Genomic DNA, 21,913 nt, shown 5'->3' with positions numbered 1-21,913 from the left:
GCGCGAAGCTGAAACAGTGGTGGAGGCTGGCTCGTGGCCTGCGTCTCCACGGGGCTCAAACCATTGCTGTCCTTTATCGAGCCCCAGGCGCTGCTCCTCCGCTGGCCCACCTGCGCATACTTGTGCGCTCGCATACGGACCACCTGTTCAGACTTCAGAACGGTGTTGTGACCCGGCCCTTAGCGAATCTCGACCGCCCCCGAATTGGAATACCCTCTCGTGCATGCCGATCGGGATGCATGGCCCTGTGTGACATTGGCTCACTCAGGTACCAATAGTTCCGCAGCGCGCTCCCTCATTTGTACACTTACGACTCTGCGTTCGACTGAGAAAATTGTTCTCGGACCCTCTTCACTCTGCTTCTTGTGAACTGTGCAGTAGAGTGCCCGCCCTCACCCCATTCCGGAAAATTGTTTGGGACGAGGGGGGGAGGGCGGGCTCAAGCCCTCCACCCCCCCACCCCTCCCCCGTTGTCAGCGACCATCTGCCCATATTGCCCGCATTTGCGCAATTCACGACCACCGAGATGAGTCCGCGGCTGCAGGGAATCGAATCCACGACCTCAGCAGCAGACCGCCACATAACGACTGAAGCACCACGGGAACACCCGTGCTCACCTCTGTACTTAGAGTAGTCGCTGAAGATACGAGCACTGTTACGTTTCGCCTACGACGCGCGGTAAAGCCAGCGCGGATTCAACGGATGCCGGGGCTTCGTTCAAAGCGGCGGATATTTTGGCCCGTTCGGAGCGGCCGCGACGCATCCCCGCCGAGCGCGTCCCGGCATGTTCAGTGCCACGTGTCTTTGTGTGTGCGTGTGTGTGTGTGTGCCCACGCTTGTCAAAGCGCGGCAGCCGGGGAGAGGAGCTCCCCCAGTGTGAAGCGAGGAGGTCTGACCGGCGCCGGCCCGTCTGATGCGTCACCTCCTTGTCCCAACGTGTCTCTCAGTCCGTCCGTCGCCGCTGTCACGTGGTGTGGTCCCATGACCTTCATTCTTGCCCGCGACGCCAAGAGTATAAGAGCAGCTGCCCCCGGACGCCAGGAGAGAGGCTCCGATTTCTTCTGTTGAGTAACGTGCTCTCCCGTCTCTCTACTTCGGTCGACCTGACCGCCCGCTCTTTGCGATGCTAGAATAAACAAGTTGTTCTGTTAGCAGTCGCCTCATACTTTGCTGGGACCTTCGGATGCTTCCAGTGTGCCCCAGGCCGCCAGGCCAACGCTACCCTTGGGGCTTGCGACCCAGTTGCAATAACGGGCGTCAGCACTGAGGTTCCAACAGCCGGTGGCAGCGCTGAGATTCCAACAGCCGGTGCCATCGGTGCGGTTCATACATCTGGTGGCAGCGGTGGGATCGCGACAACGGAGGCCAGCAGCGAAGATATGCGGTTGTCTGTATGCTGAGCAGCACAACGACCATCCGGGAGCAGTGCAACGAGCCCTGTGTGATGACTGGTTGCCTGCAGCGGAACGACTGCGCTGAATTCTTGGCTGCGAGGTTTGGTGAGTGCGGGACTTTCTTCTTCTGAGTTTTGCCAGGCTTTTTGTTAGTGTCAGAAACAGAGCTGGTAATTGTGGTTGTCGTTGCTGCCGGGTTAGTTGCGGCAAGACAATAGTAGGCAGTAGAGAAAGCAGCATTCAGAGCAGCCATGGATTTGAAGTCGTCGCGCAAACCGAAATTGTTGGAGCTTGCAAGAGAGTTGGGTCTGGATGTCTCAGACAAACTCAGAAAACCAGAACTGCTAAGGGCTATTCTTGAGTTAGGAGCTGAGGATGACGAGCTGTCGGAATGCCTTGAGACCATTGAGGAGAGGCAGACGGCAAAAAGGCAGGAACGCGAACTTAAAGAACAGCAACAGAGAGAGAAAGATGAGCGTGAACGAAAAGAGCAAAAAGATGAGCGCGAACGAAAAGAGCAGAAAGAAAAAGAACTGCGCGACCATGCTTTGGAAATGAAGCGTCTCGAGGTAGAGATGGAACGCGCTCGTAATGGAAGTCAGGCACACGGTGCAGGAGAACGAGTATTGTTTAAAATGACTGACCTGATGCGGCCGTTTAAGCTTGGAGAGGACATTGGTTTGTTCCTGGTTAACTTTGAGCGAACGTGCGAGAAGCAGGGGTTCTCTCGGGAAACGTGGCCACAGCGCTTGCTCACTTTGTTACCCGGCGAGGCGGCCGACGTAGTCGCTCGCTTGGAGAGAGAGGAGGCAGAGGATTTCGACAGAGTGAAATCGAGTCTGCTAAAAAAGTACAGGCTGTCCGCGGAGGCGTTCCGTCGGAAGTTTCGAGAAAATGAGAAAGGCAAAAGTGAGTCATATACAGAGTTTGCCTACAGGCTAATGTCAAACATGCAGGAGTGGCTCAAAGAAGAGAAAGCGTTTGGTGACCACGAGAAAGTTCTGCAGTGTTTCGGGCTAGAACAGTTTTATAGTCGGTTACCTGAGAACGTGCGCTACTGGGTCTTGGATAGGCCAGACGTTAGTACGGTGACTAGAGCCGCTGAGCTAGCCGAAGAGTTTGTGACGCGTCGGGCTCGCGGAGCTAAGGACGGTCAAAAGGGTGAATTTGGCTCCAAGTTTGAGAGGCCGAAGTTCACGCCCATGAGAGCAAAGGGGGACACACGTAGTGCGGACGCGAGTGAAAGCAGTCCGACCGAACGTAAGGAGACGGCGGCAGCCGAATCCGAACGCAGAAAGCGGTTCGAGACGAGGCAAGCGCGCGTGTGTTATACGTGCCAGAAGCCGGGTCACTTTTCGGCGCAGTTTCCAGAAACAAAAACAAAAGTAGTGTTTTTGTCATTATGCAGCACTGACGAGAACATGAAGCTTCTCGAGCCTTACATGCGAGACCTCCTCGTGAACGGGAAGGAGTGCCGAGTGCTTCGCGATTCCGCAGCTACGATGGATGTAGTTCACCCCTCTTACGTAGAACCCGATATGTTCACGGGCGAGTGCGCATGGATCAAGCAAGCCGTGGAAGCTCATAGCGTGTCTGCCCGTAGCAAAAGTGCTTATTGAAGGACCTTTCGGAGCACTTGAGACGGAGGCGGCAGTGTCATCTATGCTGCTCCCCCCCCCCCCCCTCCAGTACCCGTACCTATTTTCGAACAGGTCCGATCACCTCCTGCGCGAGAAGGGGCTTTTGTTTGGTGAGGCTAGCGTTCAGGCCTTAACCAGATCGAAGGTTCGGGAGCTCGCTGCAAAGGCGGTAGTTGCGGGGCCGACGTTGTCGAACGATGAGAAAGGGTCAGAGGCGCAGCAAGCTGATATTCAGAGCACGCCCGAACTGAATAAAATTGAGCCTGTAGCGTTAAAGGCACCAGATACTGGAGAGGAAATGCCGGACACGGGAAAGTTAGAAGAGCTATCTGAAGATTTGCTCATCGCGCCTACGTCAGACGGACTTAATAGGTTGCTAAAAGTCAGCCGGTCGGCTTTGATAGCCGAGCAAAAGAAGGATGGCAGCCTAGAAAACATACGCTGCATTGTCAAGGAAGGTATCGCCAAGAAAAATGCTCGCTTTGTGGAAAGAGGTGGGGTCCTGTACCGGAAGTATCTAGACCGCAGGGGAGTGGAGTTCGATCAGCTGATCGTGCCTCAGTGCTACCGTCAGGATCTGTTGCGCTTGTCTCATGGGGGTTCGTGGTCCGGACACCTAGGAGTTAAGAAAACTAAGGACCGTCTCTTGCAAGAGTACTATTGGCCAGGGTGTTTTCGGGACGCAGACCACTTTGTGAAGACATGTGACACCTGTCAGCGGGTGGGCAAACCAGGGGACAAATCGAGGGCGCCTTTGAAGTTGGTACCTATCATTACGGAGCCTTTTAGACGGCTCGGTATTGATACAGTGGGACCTCTGCCGGTAACAGCCACGGGGTACAGATACATTTTGACTGTGATCTGCCCAGCGACAAAGTTCCCTGAAGCAGTGCCGCTTAAAGAACTCAGCTCAGTTGAGATAGTCAATGCACTACTGTCCATATTTGCGCGAGTTGGTTTTCCTGCGGAAATCCAATCAGATCAGGGCACAGAGTTTACTAGCGCTTTGACGACAGCCTTTCTCGAAAGGTATGGGGTAAAGCTGTTACACAGCTCAGTGTACCACCCCCAGTCGAATTCCGTTGAGAAGCTCCACTCCGTCATGAAGCGCGTGTGGAGAGCATTGTGGTTTGAACAACAAACTGACTGGGAGCTGTTTCTGCCTGGGGTGATGTTTGCATTGAGGAGGGCGCCGCATGCGGCTACGGGGTTTTTGCCAGCTGAGCTAGTGTACGGTCGCTCGCTGCGATCTCCGCTTCGCATGCTTCGAAACGGATCACTGCCCTCTCCAATGGCTGCAGACTATCTCTTTCACAAATGGACGCCTCCTGCACTGGAGCCTCGCTTTGCAACAACATTCCTTTGAGGTGCGTTACAAAAAGGGGAGTCTCAACGGTAACGCCGATGGCTTAATTCGAAGCCCCTAACGTGGGAATCAGCCTCAAAATTGTTTGTTACTGATGTTCTTTCTTCCTGAGGCAGGATTTTTAACATATTGCTTTTGTGTAGTGTTTCAAAGTGATGATGTGCTTTCTAGTGCAATTTTCCAATTTGTGGACGCGTTCTGAGTGCTGCTAGACTACTGTAAGGAACTAGGCAGTAGTATAAAAGGGGAAAGAGCCTGGCATTGCTTAGTGAGGGTTGTGCCGTGCTTGCTGACTGAGCGGCTGAGTTTTGGCGCAGTTCTAACGCTTGCTGGGAAAGAGAACAAAAATGGCAACTCTCCTGAAGTCACTTTGCAGTGTCCTGTGTGAACTTGAACGTGAGAACGAGGCCTTCTTGGTGCGCTGCGCTCAAGAAACGCCGAGGGACGACCGACTTCGGTTATGAGCATCATCGAGCGACATCCCTCCGGACAGCGGATGCAGTCCCCTGACCATCGGGATCTCCCTCCCCCGGCGGGGCGGTCTGTTACGTTTCGCCTACGACGCGCGGTAAAGCCAGCGCGGATTCAACGGACGCCGGGGCTTCGTTCAAAGCGGCGGATATTTTGGCCCGTTCGGAGCGGCCGCGACGCATCCCCGCCGAGCGCGTCCCGGCATGTTCAGTGCCACGTGTCTTTGTGTGTGCGTGTGTGTGTGTGTGCCCACGCTTGTCAAAGCGCGGCAGCCGGGGAGAGGAGCTCCCCCAGTGTGAAGCGAGGAGGTCTGACCGGCGCCGGCCCGTCTGATGCGTCACCTCCTTGTCCCAACGTGTCTCTCAGTCCGTCCGTCGCCGCTGTCACGTGGTGTGGTCCCATGACCTTCCTTCTTGCCCGCGACGCCAAGAGTATAAGAGCAGCTGCCCCCGGACGCCAGGAGAGAGGCTCCGATTTCTTCTGTTGAGTAACGTGCTCTCCCGTCTCTCTACTTCGGTCGACCTGACCGCCCGCTCTTTGCGATGCTAGAATAAACAAGTTGTTCTGTTAGCAGTCGCCTCATACTTTGCTGGGACCTTCGGATGCTTCCAGTGTGCCCCAGGCCGCCAGGCCAACGCTACCCTTGGGGCTTGCGACCCAGTTGCAATAACGGGCGTCAGCACTGAGGTTCCAACAGCCGGTGGCAGCGCTGAGATTCCAACAGCCGGTGCCATCGGTGCGGTTCAAACAGCACTCTCACGAATTCAATATGAGATTTTGCAAACTCATACCGCGCTTATAACAACATGATTGTGGTAATTACTAAGGTAGACAGTGTGGCTGCACTCGAGTGCCTCATTTATATGCTACAAAGGTTTCTAAAATGTGCTGCTAGGCTACTTGGACGCTAACAACTCTTGGAAGAGCGTTGAGCCGTTTTTCGTTCCTTGTTTCGATTCCTTATGGATATAAAGCATTCCTCTGAACAGGGCTAGACCCTGGCGGTTGCTGCTGCTCATGTCTACACAGCCTACAGACGTTCTTCAAAATTGACGTTTGCACATGCAGAAGGTAAGACAAGAATGCAGATAGGAAATGCACAGGTTGTGTAGTCGTCTCATCCTCAACACGAGACTACTACAGAGCCATGAAGTGACATTCCTGCGACGCATACTCAATGTTCGTCGCCAGCTCCAGTCCTATCCATTACAAGCAGGCGTGTACCACCACTGCGCGAGCTCCGTGCGCTCTTCATAGACGGAAGTTTCAGTCCATAAGTCCATAATAAACTGGTATCCACCGGGCTGCTGTCACTGCCGTGACTACACAAATGTAGTTTCTTTTTCCTTCTTTCACTGAAATTATACCGCGACAAAACTTTAAAATAAAAATAAATACGCATATTTACAGAACACAGCAATCAATCTCAGCCTGGCGCAGTACAATGCCCGCTAATAATTGCATCTCCAGTGCAGACGTAACGGCTTTTAACGCCATCGCGCTCTTACGCACAGGCGCCGCTCGTGGCGCCGCGAAACGGCCCTTCAGGGAACGAAGGCGCGGATCCCGTCAGACGGTCAGAACCTTGTCACACGCTCTCTGTTGTGTCTGTTTGTGTAAGGAAGACTTTGTAAAGATGGAAAGGTGAGCGCTTTTCTTCCTATGTAAAGGTTGTTGTAGAGGGATTTTCGCACCGTCGAGTGCAATAAGGATTCTCATTAATCACAAAGCTATCTATTATTTCATTACGCTCTCTGAAAGGCAACCGCTTTTTACCCTACCAGCGAGGCACTGTAGTGCTCGAGCTCGCGTTACGAACGTTTAAAAGAAATCGCAATTTTTCTTTTACCATCAGCGCTGGCACGCAGAAGCATAGCGGCCGAATAACAAGCGATTTGTTTTGCAAGGCACGAACATTGGCCAATTTGGCGACAATGATCGCCTGCCTTCCACTTGTCGAGTGGCGAATTCCGGATCCCTTCTATTGTAACGGTCGGACAGTGCGATTGCGTATGCGGAGAGACAAAGGGAACTCGTACGTTCTGGCGTTCTGCACCGCAGCGTTGCTCCAAATCAAGTAACATAATTCTCCGCACTTTAAGTTTGTCGAATTGAAGCTAGCGTTTTCTTCGTTAGAGCTGTTTGTCATTGGCGATCGTCCTCCCCATATGATGTGCCAGCTAGCATGGCTGACTGAAGTTTGTACTTACGAATGACTTTAGCGAGCTAATTGCTTTGAGAACAAGCTGAGCTGTTTCGCATGGTATACAAGTGCTGCAGAACTGCGGCAGTTTGGCGTCTAGATGTCTATACTCGCGGACAACTTTTCTTGGCTATGAAGCGAAGGCTACGGAAACTATGCGCGCCTCTTTCACTGCGTCTGGTGATATTCCCGCAGTTTCGCTCACGTTTTTTTGGCGAGGGAAATAGGAACCAATACTTTTTTGTTTTTTACAGCACGTAATTTGAAACAATACGTAACATTCACTAGCCAAATATTGGTATTTTATTGTACTTCTCGTGATCTCTTTCGAGTTCTCGCACACCCAAGACCGTCGCACGTTTTGCACATTGATCAAACGCAAAATGACCCCCGTGTCTTCTGGTAAGTTCGTCGCTTGCTATTCCGCCAATAAACTCCCATCAGAGGCTGTTGACTAACTTTAGCAACAAAAGACTGTTGAAACACACACACACACACACGCACGCACAGACACACACACACACACACACACACACACACACACACACACACACACACACGTGTTTGCAGCGTCTGTGCGGATGCCAAGCGAGCCCCTCTGGAAATCGCAACCATCGGCACGTACAAACGAGCGAGCGAGCTGACTGCTTTGTCAGCTCTACCGACGGCAACGTCGGTGGCGCGTCGCCATACGGCTGCCTTGGAGCTCCGACGCAGGCTGCGATGTTGGCTGTTCAGAACTTGGTACACGTCGTATGTGAATGAGCATTGCTTTACGCCGAGTTATTGTACCTGCCTTGACCAGAGAGGTTGTGGGAGGTTGGCGAAACCGAAACCGGTGCCGAGAGCACCCGAACTACACTGCGTACGAATAGTCGTGTGCAGAATCTCCGCCCCTTTAGCTTCATAGCCAGGAAAAGTTGTCCGCGAGCATAGTATGTGTAATCTCACGACGCTGTCGGACTGTGAACAAGCCGTTGGGGTGGCGTAGTGGCTATGGTGGTGCTCTGCTATGTTCGAGGGCGCGGGATCGAATCACGGCCGCTGAGGCCGCGCTCGGATGCGGGTGAAACGCAAAGCGCCCGTGTACCGTCCGTTGGGTGCACGTTAAAGATCCCCAGGTGGTCAAAATTAATCCGGGGTCCCCAACTACGGTGTCTCCCGTAATCATATCGTGGTTTGGGCACGTAAAACCCTAGAATTTAATGTTTAACTGTAAACAGGATGACATTATGGGGGGTCTGAACTGCTTGCAGCAGCTACAAATCACATTGACAGACTTCACGTCTTTGATCTCGCCGCTGGTTTTGCGACTGCCTGGTTCATCGTGCAGAGCGGCGCGACGAAGCTTCACTTTTTCTTTGGCTGGGTGGTTCTTGTGGGGAAACGAGGAAAGGCTAGCACTATCTTCTGCAACCCATCTGGGGCTGGGTGTGCCAAACTTTGTGCATGCATGGTGCTCGCAATAGGGGCTGCATATTTATATGCTTCGCTTTGCAGGCAAGAAGAGCCCGAGGAACTTCGTGAGATGGACGCCGAAGAAAGAGAATTGGCAGAATGCGAAATGTTTCTGGTGAGATGTTTTTCCATACGCGATACATGATTGCAGACGCGCGATTGGGCTGTATTTCCAATGGCGTAAGTCGGCTGTGCAGAATAGAGGACGGCGCGCACATTCCCGTCCTAGTGTTGTGTTTTTGTAATCTCTATGACAACGAATGCGCAGTTCTTCGGAGGGTGTTAGGCCGATAAGATAACAGACCATTTTCAGATACCAAGATTCTCGGACCATGGCCCTACGCGTCGCTCGCTTACAAATCTACGCGGGCACTGCTACGTTTCATGAGAGCGACTGGCCTCAGTGACCCATTATGGGCATGAAGTGATGGACATGCGCACGCATTCACACCAATAGATACTTCTTCCCTTCTTTTCTTTTCATCACTTAAACCCCTTCCCCTGTGTAGGGTAGCAAACCGGACGTGCGTCTGGTCGACCTCCCTACCTGTACCTTCTTTTGCTCTTCCTCCTCCCGTCCCAGTTTCAACGCCCCCCTGTTTTTCTTCTCTGTCCCATCCAACAACTTTTTCAAGGTGAGCGAAGGTGCACGCTCTGGGCAGGAGTCGACATTCGTGGAGATAGCGTTGTTGTTAGGCGCCGGCACTCCAACTCTCCTTTTATGGCGATAGCAATTATAAGGCACTCCAGGCGCATTTCTGCCGTCGCCGTCGTCTTGAGGTTCCGTATAATGTCCAAGGGCGATAATGTCGTCGCCGCGCGCCGTACGCTGTATGAGCGAGTGAAAGCTTTAAGGGTGAGCTGGCAAACGCGGCTCAATCCGCTCAATCTCGCGTGCGCGAGGCACGGGGTAGAGGCGAGGGAGGGGGGCGTTCTTTCCCGGCGGCTGCTGCTTACGGCGTGACCGTGCGGGCGCCGTATCTCGAAAGCGATCTGCGACGTGGCCAAAGGGCGCATCCTCGCGGGCCTCATCTTCAAAGCGATCTGCGATGTTCGCAGAATGCGCCTATGGTGCCGGTAGCTTCATATGCCCTGTGTTTCGACAGTTCGTTCGCGTTGAAGCGAGAGATGCACCAAAGTCAATTCGCTGCAGCATTTTGACAGCCATTTCCTTCGCTCATCGAGCGAAATGTGTTGATGTTTACCTGTGGGCGCTTGACACCGTGCTTGTTAAATTAGTTAAAACACGTTGGCCGGCTAGTTGGTTTGAATACACGATAGAATTTGTAAGTGCGACCGAACGAGGACGTAGAAAGAAAGAGAAACACAAAGACAGCGCTGTCTTTGTGTGTCTGTTTCTTTTATATATCTACCTATCTGTCTGTCTATCTTTCTGTCTGTCTGTCTGTCTATCTTTCTGTCTGTCTGTCTGTCTGTCTGTCTGTCTGTCTGTCTGTCTGTCTGTCTGTCTGTCCGTCCGTCGGTCCGTCCAAGTAGGGTGTACTAGTCCAAGTGAGTCCAAGTGATTCCAAAGGTGACATGAGAAGGAAAGAAAACGCTGGATAAACTTTTTTTTTTCAAAGGAGCCCGCAGCGCATGCTCTTCTGGACGCTATATTTCGAAATAAAGCAGATTGCCATACGTGGCTGCTAGTGCCCAATAACTGAAGTCAATCAGGAAGGGTGTTTTGATTAGTGCGCTTTCTTCCTTCTGTTACTGCGTATATCTATGGACGAAGTTCAATAAACAGACTGACGTAAGCGACAATGTGCTTTCGAATTGCGCTAATAATTACGCGCTTCGTCTGCTCACGTACGCTCAGCCGCGGATGGCCGCGCAGTAATTAAACTCTGGCCACGTCCTCGCTTACCGGTGCCGTGGCCGGCGGGTCTCGCCTCGATCGCTGTGAGAAGCGCCTCCTTCTGTTGCGCCCCGTTGCACCACAGGATATGGCGAAGTCAGAAGGTGTGTTCACGTTGCCGAAATTTTTCAGTGAACTCCCCCAGACGGTATACTCAGGTGGACCTCAAAGCGCACTCTACGGAATATGTTAAATCATCTTTGACTCGTGTAATGTTGTATTTTGGACTGTTACTTCATTTCTCTGCTATGATGTGGCGTAGTTTTCTGTTTCTTTCTCGTTCCCTCGGTATAGTGACGAGGGATTTTAATTCTGTTCAACGTCTTTTACAATTTTTCTGTTGCAGATGTGGCGGGGTCCTCTCGCGCACGCCCCTCTGTGGACCCGATATTTCAATGTAAAAACTCAAGATGAGAATGAAAATTATTATTATTATTATTATTATTATTATTATCATAGGAATCGCACTATTACTGAAATTCACCATTGCCAAATTTACGACACACTGTCACATCTCTTCAGCCACAGGCGCCAAGTCTTGTACTTTGAACTTTCTTGCGCTACAAACGATAGCCTTCTTGCTGCTTCCTCCTTTTCGCAAATCAGTAAGCCACTCTGAAATGCCTCGAAAACTTTGAATGTAAGCTGTACGCAGAGAACACGCCATGTGCAATTTTTGTACACTATTCGCGAGGCTCCATTGCCCGGGGTCGACGAAATTAGAAATTGGTGTGGTGTTCGATAAAACGCGAAGCTTCTCTCCACACGTTAGACACGACCCGCCTTCACGCTCTCGGTATTGCCTGTCGAATATCGAAGCGACATAACCGGGATGGGAAAAGGGGTGATGTTAATGAGCTAATTCCGCAGCCCTACTGCCTTTCTGAAGCTCTATCCTGCTGTAGGCTTTACGCTACCACAGTACGCCTCTGCGGTTTGCAATTCAATTGCGAGATCGTTGAGCATGTTCAGAATACATATATATCTATTTCTAAGCACCGCTGTTGTCGTCTTATTTGTATATTCAGCCTTTCCAGACGTACCTTAACTTGCACCTCTAAAATTACGACGATGATGATTCATTCGGATCCCCTTTGAAACGGGGCGGAGTCAAATCGTTTCCTAGCCTTCTTCAGTTACTCGCGTATGCTATCAATGCTTTTCCTTCTAGAATTCTTGTGCACATCTCTTTAATCTTTACCTTCTCTGGTAATTTTTACCATCTTTATCTTCTACTTATGCCAGCGCGTTCGGTGGCACCTTCTGTCTCTATATGAAACTTTCGGAACGTTTCATGACCAGATGAAAAGTAGCAAAGCACCATTTCATCATCATGATCATCATTATTAATAATATTATTTTTTGTTTGCTCCTCTACTTCTAATTTGTCTACCACATTTGCCTTTTCGATGTCTAGTGTTTTGTGTTTAGCTTTAGGTGCACCGGTGCAAAGGCTTCGTTGTTCTTTGGCACTATAATGAACGTTTGATTGATTGATGTTATCTTGCATTGCAGCGACTCCTTGCCTTGGTGCTCTGGAGAAACGGTCGATGGCGAGCGGCCTTCGATTTGTTGGCCATCCTAAACCGGTACAACTAGTCGGTCGTTCCTGGGCCAGAAGAACTTGTCGGTCGCGTGACCGCAAATTTTTTTGTTCGATGCAATAAACGGTGTTCTTCTAAAAAGAACCACTTCCTGCTTTGTTTACTATAGCGGACTGTATATTAGGAACTGAGAAATATGTTTCCGAAGCTCCACAAACAACCGCTAATAACATCGTTTTTCGCCACCAAATGGGAGAAAAGAGGTCTATACGTGTACACGTTTGCCGTTTATGCAACCTTTAATTCACACAGGAAAGTTCTCGGTGATACTGTCAGTTGCAATTGTCGGCGAGAAAACTGCATATTCGGTGACATATGGGAATTTGATTTTCTTTGTTTTTATCTTTAGAATTATAATTGTACGTAAAAAGAGATTTCGTCATTTGACACTGGTGACGGCTACTGCTTTTCACATAACAGTAAAAAAAAAACCTCAGTGCCCTTCCATTTTTTTACGAAGGATGACCAGTGAATCTGTGTATGTGGGCCCCTTAATGGCGAACTGCACCTCCGCCACGGGTCGGGCCGGTATTGCAGAATCTTCGGGATCGGCACACGTATGGGGAGTTTGTTTCATACGACACGAAAATTTCCTTAAACTGTAGAGGTAGACAGCTTCGCTGTAGAAGTAATAAGAACAGAAGATGAAGTTCACGGGGAGTCGAGTGAATCAAACGCGGAGACCTCAGGGAACAAAGATGTAGATGTCGAAGGTGTAATGGAAGATATAGATATCAAAGTCAGCAACACGACACATTATGCAAAGTCTAAAAAAAACTGAAGAGATATATTTTGCTATGCAACCAGAGTAGTGTAGGCGCAGAGCTAAGCAAACTACACTGATCAGAGAATACATCAGAAGGAAAGAGAGATATATTAATGTTTCTTCCCTGGTTTCCTGTAAAAAAGACGAGAAGAAAAGTTGTTCTAAGTCGTGACATAGGTGCTTAAGAAACTGAAACAAGAAGTGAGGCTATTGTCGAGACACCTTCGTCAGCATAGGCAGTAGTTTCTTCGTCCTTGTCTTCATCGGAACGCCGCAGAGTTGAAATGGCGGAAGGCAGAAAAGATGACAGCAACGGAAGGCATACGTGTGACAATTTTTCGCTCAATAATTGTTTTCACGGTTGTGATCGTAACGGTGTGTGTTCCGAGATGTTCGTGCGAATAAATATATCGGGAAATATTGGCTCTCATGCAGACATTGCCCCAAGTACGCCAAGACCGGCGTGTCCAACATATGGGACACCAGGGCTGAGTGGTGTTCAGCACTCTGCATGTTGCTACTTAGAGGGATCCATTTCCTCGCTTTTAAATGGACTGATAGATGGCCAGAATGTGTTGCAAGACGTTGATGGAAATTAAATGACCATGACTCATAGTTCAAGAATCCAGCACGCTGTTCGCAATATAAGTAGGAATTATAAGTTTAAATTGGCACAGAAAGCTTCAAAAACCAGTGTCTCGGTCTAGCGGGGAAGTCTTGGTACTTCGGATGCCGTATATGAGATTGCTGTACATGAGTCGACTGTTCTTAAGTAAATCATACTTTTTGCTTAAAATTGTGGTTCGTATATTAATACGCAGCTGCGCTTCATGAGTACTGCGAAGTACACACACACAAAAAAAAAAATATCCGACGTTTACGATACTCCCTAACGCGAAATTCGAGCGCAACTGTATGCGTGTTTTCATTTGGCGATATATTGAGGCAATGAATTTCCGTTTATTAGAGTACGCATTTCCATTAACAATTGAACAATTGCTCTTCACGAAGCGATTTTCACTCTGGCTACCGGGTGATGTCACGTGCATTTTTTGGCAGCAACATAACTACAATGTGTGCCCGGCATCGCGCCGTGCGGAGTCGTTTGATATTTGCCAACGGCATGTGCTCATTATTGAGGTGCAGAAACAGTAACGCGGAAAAAGTAGAAATAAAAATAAACGATCGAAACATCACACTTCTCAACGAAAAAAAAAAAAGCGGCTACATAAAACTGGGCTTCGTTACGCTTGTCTGCGGGAAGCACCTGGCACGCATGCGGACTGGGCTGCCCCAAACTCCCGTAACATCGTCTACATGTCCGCTCTCGCAGAAGCATGCGCATTTACTGCAGCCTTCATCGCTGAAGTAGCGATCTGGCGCGCGAACAAAGGAGAATTCGCCGCCGTGAACATCAGCCATGCGCACTGAAAACGGTTCTCGTTGGCTAGTGCTCCCTTGCGTGCTTTTGAAAGCGCCCACTAGATGGCCTTCACTGGCGCCTATTGTGGCGCACCTGAAGGTCGTATACTCAAGGCCAGTAAAGGCCACCTGCAGGTTACTCGTGCGTGCGATTTTGCTGCCGGGGGGCGTTTCTTTTCCCAGGGCTCCGCGGTGGCGACGAAATCATGTTTTTTGTGAAAGCTTTGAGCATGCTTCTGTTTTTGATTACGTGATTTTATTAGCCGTTAAATAATGATTAGGTACTTTTCTATTTCTTTCTCTCTCTTTTTTCGTGTGCGTAGGTATGTTTCGTGTATATATGGTTTTGTAGGATAGTCAGAGTGTCCTTTCGCGCCACGGGCTTCAACACGTGCAACTATATGGGACATTAAGTATTTATATACCTTAAATTGTAGCTTGGAAATGGAAAGACCAATAGCTATTAGAGGTTTTACTGTGTGTGCTTTCCTGTCATACATAAAGGATGTGTGGCATTGATTACTTTGACAACATTGGCGAGAATTCTTTTGCTACATTTTAAAGATTTAGATTCTGTGCATATCAGTTTTTTCTACAAGGCGCGTGCTCTGAAAGCTGCGCTATTTGCATTATGAAAAGCCGTGTGGCAAGAAAGACGGGAAAGCGTGCAGTGTGCGGGGGGTCCTCAAGGCCGACGAGGGGGCAGATGGGAATGGAAAGAAAATCGAGTCAATCGACAGACACGGTGATGTCGATGCTAGGCTGAAGAAAACGGAGACTTTCCAGGATGAGTTTGTCAAACAAGTCGAAGAGCTCAAAAATGAGCTAAATATGGAGCGTGATGCATGGAAGGTAGTGGGAAAAAAACTTGAAGCAGCCGAGGAAAAGCTGAACAGGGCCGCCGCTGTCAAGGTCGGGACAATGGAACGCAGTCCCCCGATGTGACAGGGGAGGTACTGTCAGCAAAGCACGTGAAATGCATGCAACGGGGGGAGGGGGTAGCTGGAAAGAGCGGCCTTGAGGCCGCCACACAACAAAAGCAAGAGGGCAAGGGTTAATGCCCCTTGTCAAGTCCGAATCACACGGAAAAGGACAAAGTGAAGCAGAGAGCGTAGGAGAGAGTGAAACAGTGGTTATCGCCGGCCACTCAAACCTGGCTAGGTGCTCAGAAGCAATTGTGGAGAGGGTGAAAGGCGATAAAAGAGTGGCGGTAGGGACATTTCCAGGGCGGACACTGGGTTCTGTCATCGACCGAGCAAAAGCAAAGCTCGCGAAAAATGCCCATGTGCGCAACCTTTCATAGTAGCAGGTGGGTCAATGATGTCCTAAACAGGAAAGGGACAGGACTAGCCCAGCGCTTGGCGAAGGGGGTGGATGACTTACGCGAGCTGACCCCTCAGGTGCAGATCGGGTTGTGCACGGTGCTGTAGGTGCCTGTCCGTGACAGTCACGTACAAACAGCCATAGTGGCTACTAATGAGGCTATATGGAAAATGAGCCGATAGAAAGGTTTCGAGGTTGTAGAAGTAAACAGGGAAGTGAGAAGGTGTTGTGGTTTTGAACGAGACGGGATGCACTTCAATTACAGCTTAGACGAGAAGAGGGCTGGCGACTTGCTGGTCGCACTGTTGCTTTTTAGGGGGCCCACGGGCGCTCAGGATTCCAGAGTAGGTAGTAATGAAGTAGGTCCCCTAGGGGAACCTCAGAATAGCGTAGCCGTCAGTAACAGAAAAAGGAGGAAAACAAGGAAGAGAGCTCACTATGCAATAGGCTACATTGTTAGGAATGGCCGTACGGGGTGACAACGTGCCAGCTTTCAGCCCGCTACACGTGTTCCATTCCAACCAGACGGGGTGCACTTCAGAGAACTGCGAATAACCGGCAGCCACCTGGCGCGCGGTCACCTCAGGAATGTGGTACTCGGCCGCGCCACCCGGGACAAAGCAGAGTTCTACGAAGCCCTCTGATTTCGGCTCCTGACCTTTACATCTGTTCGTGTGTGCAACACGAGTATGTGAGCCCGCCTCATCCAAAAGGGCGGGTCATCTTCGGTGACGTCGAACGGCGACGTTGAACGATGACTGCACGAACGTTTCCGTTCGCTTGGAGTCAAGGGGGGACCAAGTGCTTATAAGCAGCGGTTGCCGGCTGCTAGGGAGTGCTCGTCGTCGGGAGCTGAGGGCTCGTTGTCATGCTATAAATGTACTCGTGAGCTGTGTGCTCGTAAAGTGTTTGCTGTATGTTAGTCTTGCGGGCTCCATATGGGAGTCACGCTAGACTGTCGATGTACCTCACGTTTTCAATATAAACCCTGGAAATAAATCCTGCTCTCCTAAGTCCCGATGACGAGTCAAGCTCCTTCCTACAGCTACGACTGCCAAATCTCACAAAATAAACACGCAGGGCCGCAGGAGAAAAGTGGGCAGAGATTGAGGATTGAGGAAACCGCATATGCCCCTATATGCGGTTTCAGAAACGCACCTTAGAGACTCGAAAGAGCCGCTAGTGATTGAGAATTATGTTTGGGAAGGGTGCAACATAACTAAGTCGGAAGAAAGGCAGGGGGAGTCGGAATGCTCATCCATCAGGGGGCCAAATGGAAAAGAGTAAATTGAAAATGTCAAAAGCATCTTGGGTTATAAGTTACAATGAGTGGAACGAAAATTGACTGGGCGTAACGTATTTGTGGACCGGAAATAATAGCTCAGAGAAGAATCAAGAGTTAGGGGAATGTCTAAGTGGTGATATTAAAGGTTTCGGGAATGATGCCGAAATTATCCTCCTAGATGACATTAATGCCCACATACAGATTTTATATGGCTATACCGACAACTGGAAGTCAATGCTAGATGGTTGTGAGCAGCATAAGCTCGTTATCGTGATTACAGGGCCTAAGTTTGAAGGGCAGATCACGTGGGAAGTGGGAAACTGGCAATGGACCATTGATTGCTGTCTGATGACAGAAGGAATTCATGATAAGTTGAGCGAAATGGTCATTGACGAGGAAGAGTATAGCAGCGTAGGGAGCGACCATTAACGCATCATCTTGAAAATGGGATGTCTAGTTAGGAAAGAGAGCAAGAAGCGCAAAAGGCCAGTCCAAATTTCAGCGCTGAACAAATAAGAAATATATACAAAGGAGTCGAGAAAGAACCTGGCAAATTGTCTAGTAAAAACTGGGAATATAGCGAGCTTCTAAGTGAAATACGGAAAGATAAACAACAGGTTCGTCGAAAAAGAAGAAAGGAAACCGAAAAGCTGGTGGAACAGGGAGATTCGAGAAGCAATCGCCGAATGACAGAAAGGATACCGAAAGCGCAGGAAGGCAAAAAAAAAAGAAGAAAAGCGCAATTTCTGTAGGATGAAGTAGCCAGTAAATGGCAAATACACCGTGAGAAAAAATCTATGCTTCAAACACTGGTGCAAGCAAATATAAAAGGTTAAAGTGAACGTTGGTTGTCAGAAAAAGAAGGCAGCACCTAGAATATTTTGGAACCACACAAAATTATTGGGCAGGAAGTTAACAACAATACAACAACATATTCTAGACGAAGATGGAAACAAACTGGAAGGGGAAGCGGCATTAAATTACTTCCGAAAAATAACAGCCGAATCTTTCCAAGGAAATGACGACGTCGTATTTGAAGAAAAAAAGAGCATGAAAGAGAACCACATGGAAAAGGAGCTGGTGCTGACAAATTTCAATCGGAAAAAAGCCGAAGAGAAAATTCCTAAGCGCACAGCCACAGGGCTAGACGAGGTTCCCGTTAGGCTGATAAATGAACTAGGACAAATAAGTAAGGAAGCTCTGGTGAAAGCAGCGGAAAAAAACTTTAAAAGATAGAAAAATACCAGACAGTTGGTCACAAAGTAGAATGAATTCAATTTATAAAGCTAAGGGGATTTACTCGTATAGGTAATTTAATCGTATAGACCAGTGACCATTACATCGGCAATATACAGGCAATCAAATTAATGCAGGCAATCAAATCAAAGCTGCAAGCATGGGCAGAAAATAATGGCATGTTGGGAGAACTTCAGAATGACTTCAGTATAGGCAGGCGTTTAGATGACAACTTATTTGTTCTGAGTCAGTGTATTAAAATATCAAGAGTAGAAAGCAGACCGTTATATGTGACCTTTTCAGACACTACAGGAGCGTATGACGACGTGGACCGCAACATTTTGTGGGATATTCTGGAAGGGGAAGGCTTAGGTGACGATTGTGTACAGCTTTTGAGAGAGATTTACCTAGAAAATACCATTTGCGTTGAATGGGAAGGGTTGACGAGCGAGGAGAAAGTTGATACCAACAAGGGACTGAGGCATGGGTGCCCTTTAGCCCCATTGCTCTTTATGATGAACATGGTGAGGATGGAGATGGCACTATAACGAAGTAATATCGGGTTTATTCTCTCATACAAACAGGGGCGTAATTTAGTAGAGCAACAGCTTTCAACTTTGTTTTATGCGGACGACACTGTTTTGCTAGCTAACGAGCAAAGTGATTTGCAACGTCTGGCCAATATCTGTGCACAGGAAGGAGAGAATTTAGGTTTGAAATTTAGCGCTAGAAAATCAGATGTTATGGTATTCAATGAACACAGTGAATGGGCAGTAGTAATACAGGGCCACGAAATACCTCGGCGGGTAAAAGAATATAAATGCCATGGTATATGGATAAGCGAAAGAAATATATTGTTACGTGTGGAAAGACACAGACGAAAGATGCTATTTACACGCTGTTTACACTGAAGCCAGGCAGCCAGGCTGACTCTCGCGGGTTTTCTCGGGACAGCGCGTGTTTTGTCGGGATCAGGCTGTACTCCGGAAGCGTCAACGAGATGGCCCAGAAGAGTAATTTGTCGATGGCCAAAACGACATTTGGACGAGTTCAGTTGCAGCTTCGCCTTTCGAAATGCATCAAGTATAGTTGTGAGACGCTCAAGGTGAGTGTCGAACGTTGGCGAGAAGACTATGACGTCGTCGAGGTAGCAGAGGCATGTGGACTATTTGAAACCTTGGAGCAAGGAGTCCATCATACGCTCAAAGGTGGCAGAGGCGTTGTATAATCCAAACGGCATTACTTTAAATTGGTATAGGCCATCAGGTGTGATGAACGCGGTTTTTTTCTCTGTCCATATCGTCAACAGGAATCTGCCGATATCCCGAACGAAGATCAATAGACGAGAAATAGCCGGAACAGTGGAGGCAGTCAAGGGCGTCGTCTATACGTGGGAGCGGGTAGACGTCCTTCTTTCTAATGCTGTTCAGATGACGGTAGTCTACACAGAAGCGCCACGTGCCGTCCTTCTTCTTAACCAACACCACAGGTGACGCCCAGTGACTCGATGAAGGCTCAATGATGTTTTTATCGAGCATTTTGTTCACTTAATCTTGAATTAATCGGTGTTCCGGCGCAGAAACTCGATACGGTCTTCGGTGAATAGGCGCAGCATCGCCAGTAAGAATCCGATGCTTCACCGCGAGCGTCTGGCCTAAAGGGCGATCGTCGAAGTCGAAAATATCGCGGTGGGACGATAATACTTCGCAAAGGTCTTCAGCCTGCATAGAGGACAGGTCCGTCGCAACCATTTTCTTTATGTTGGGATCAACGCCCGAGGCTGGCGCGAGGGGCATGCTAAGCTCGCGAGAACCATTGGTCGATAACGCTGCCACGTATTGGTCGCCGAGACAATCAATGGTGGCAAGGCAAATACCTTGCGGTAGAATTTGCTTTGCCACTCCAAAGTTACAGACAGGCATGCGAGTGTGGTTCGCAGTAATGGAAAGTATACTGTGAGGCACGGTGACGTCATACTGCATTGGGATGTCGGGCAGAGTAGGGACGAGGTACTCGCCACCAGGAACTGGTGGGAAAGACAACAGTTCAATGTAGGCTATGGACTTTGGCGGCAGGCGAAGAAAGCCGGTGGAGCGTAAGCGGCAGTGCCGTACACGTGCCGTACACATGCCGATGATAGGCACAGTACCGCCACCCGCAACGCGGACGACGCGTGCCGACGCTGGGGAGAGGAGCTTGTTCAGTCGTTGTCGGAAGGCAGCACTCACAATAGAAAGATGTGCTCCTGTATCGATGAGTGCCGTGACAGGATAGCCGTCAACGTCAACGTCAGGAAGGTTTCGGTTAGTAGGTAACGTGAGCAGAGGATTTGAGGGCAGGGTCGAGAACGCAGCTTCACCTCCAGAAGCTGCAGTGCCTAGTTTTCTGGCTGGATCCGGGAGGCGATAGGCGACGAAGAGAAGCGACGGGGTTGGGGCGAACGAGACTAGTTGCGTCGAGGTGAGGGCGAGCGGCTGTAGCGAAGGTTCGGAGCAGGGGCATCAGCGGTAGTGGGTTCATAGCGGATGGCATAGGGTACAGAAGGTCCAAAGGTGCGGGAATAAGTGGCGGCGTAAGTCCGAGGAGGTGGTGGCCATCGGTTTCGGCAGTGACTGGCGACGTGGCCGATGCGACAGCAGTGGAAGCAGATCGGCCTGTCATCAGGGGTACGCCATTCGGACGGGTTGCGGCGAGATGTGGCAGAAAAGCACTGCCGGGGACGAGGAGGGCCGCTCGATAACTGGCGAACGCTGAGTCGAGACCTGGAACACACGGTGTTCAGACCCATGTTATCAAATTCCTGTCTGAGGACGGCCTGAATCATCGCAATGGTGGTTGCTGGCGGATAGGGAGGTGTCGTGGAGAAGGCTGGCGAACAGGCGGCCTCGAGTTCGCGGCGAACAATACGGGTGACATCGTCGCAGGTGTGGTCTGAGGCGGTCGACCCTCACATGTCGACGTAGCAGCAGTGTTGGGTAGCCGCGCAATGTGGCGTGAGATACGGCGGCTCTTAGCTCGTTCAAGGCGACGCCATTCTTTTAACGCGATAGCGTTAAGGAGCTCGTGTCGCAGAAAAGCCGGTGTCGTCGGCGTCGGGTGTCGGCGTCCGCGGCGTTGACCGTGAGCGATAAATCACGGCAGGCGCTTCATAAATAAAAAGCAGCTTCCAAGATTGGCTCGGTGGGAATCGAACCAGGGTCTACGGAGTGTGAGACGGAGACGCTACCACTCAGCCACGAGTTCGATGCTTCCAAGCGGTGCAAACGCGCCTCTAGTGAATGCGGTGTTGCCTTCGAAAAGAGCCGTGGAAAGTTATACTGCGGTGTATATCGGTAATTATGAACATGTAACTCACAGAAGTCGCAATTACACGAGTTGCGAAGTGCGTTTCCGCCGCATTTCTTCTGCGCTTTCCGCACACGCAGAGCCGTCTTGCGGCAAACACAGAAGACCCCCTCCTCTCAATGTACGGCGCTGCCCCGACAGGAGGCGCGCCGCGCGCGCATTGGGACCGCTGCCAGGCGCGTCGCGGGACTCCCTCTCCCCTGACGACGCTTCGCCGTGCTCCCGGTTTAGATCACTATCTATCTCTCTGCCCGTGCCGATCACGACGTTTGGCTGGCGTAGATCGTTTCCCCTCCGAGACACCGAGTTCTTTGGTTCGTTTCGTTCGCTCAGGCGCACGTTTCGTTGCCGCGCCGAATGCTGCGTTGCTCGACGCTCACCGCGTGATAGGTGGGCGCTAAGTCCGATGCGGGGCGCCTCGTAAGTGATCGCTGTGCCGTAGCGCATTGTCTTACACCCCTTGGCGGGTCGACGGGAACGCTGTCGCGTTCCACTCTTAAAGGCGAAGCTTAAGCGTCCTCCAATTTTTTATAATCGCG

The 21,913-nt window shown here is 50.1% G+C and overlaps 1 long non-coding RNA gene across 1 annotated transcript; it reads left to right on the top strand.

Annotated features, from left to right (window-relative positions):
* Positions 1–6,384: 6,384 nt before the first annotated feature.
* Positions 6,385–12,075, top strand: LOC135896716 (uncharacterized). The gene is made up of 3 exons (XR_010562787.1): positions 6,385–6,515; positions 8,575–8,647; positions 11,909–12,075. It is a non-coding gene; the product is annotated as an uncharacterized lncRNA (long non-coding RNA).
* Positions 12,076–21,913: the final 9,838 nt, after the last annotated feature.

This window comes from Dermacentor albipictus, chromosome 1 (assembly GCF_038994185.2).
Source record: "Dermacentor albipictus isolate Rhodes 1998 colony chromosome 1, USDA_Dalb.pri_finalv2, whole genome shotgun sequence".
NCBI classification, from domain to species: Eukaryota; Metazoa; Arthropoda; class Arachnida; order Ixodida; family Ixodidae; genus Dermacentor; species Dermacentor albipictus.
This window is presented reverse-complemented; position numbering and strand designations above follow the sequence as displayed.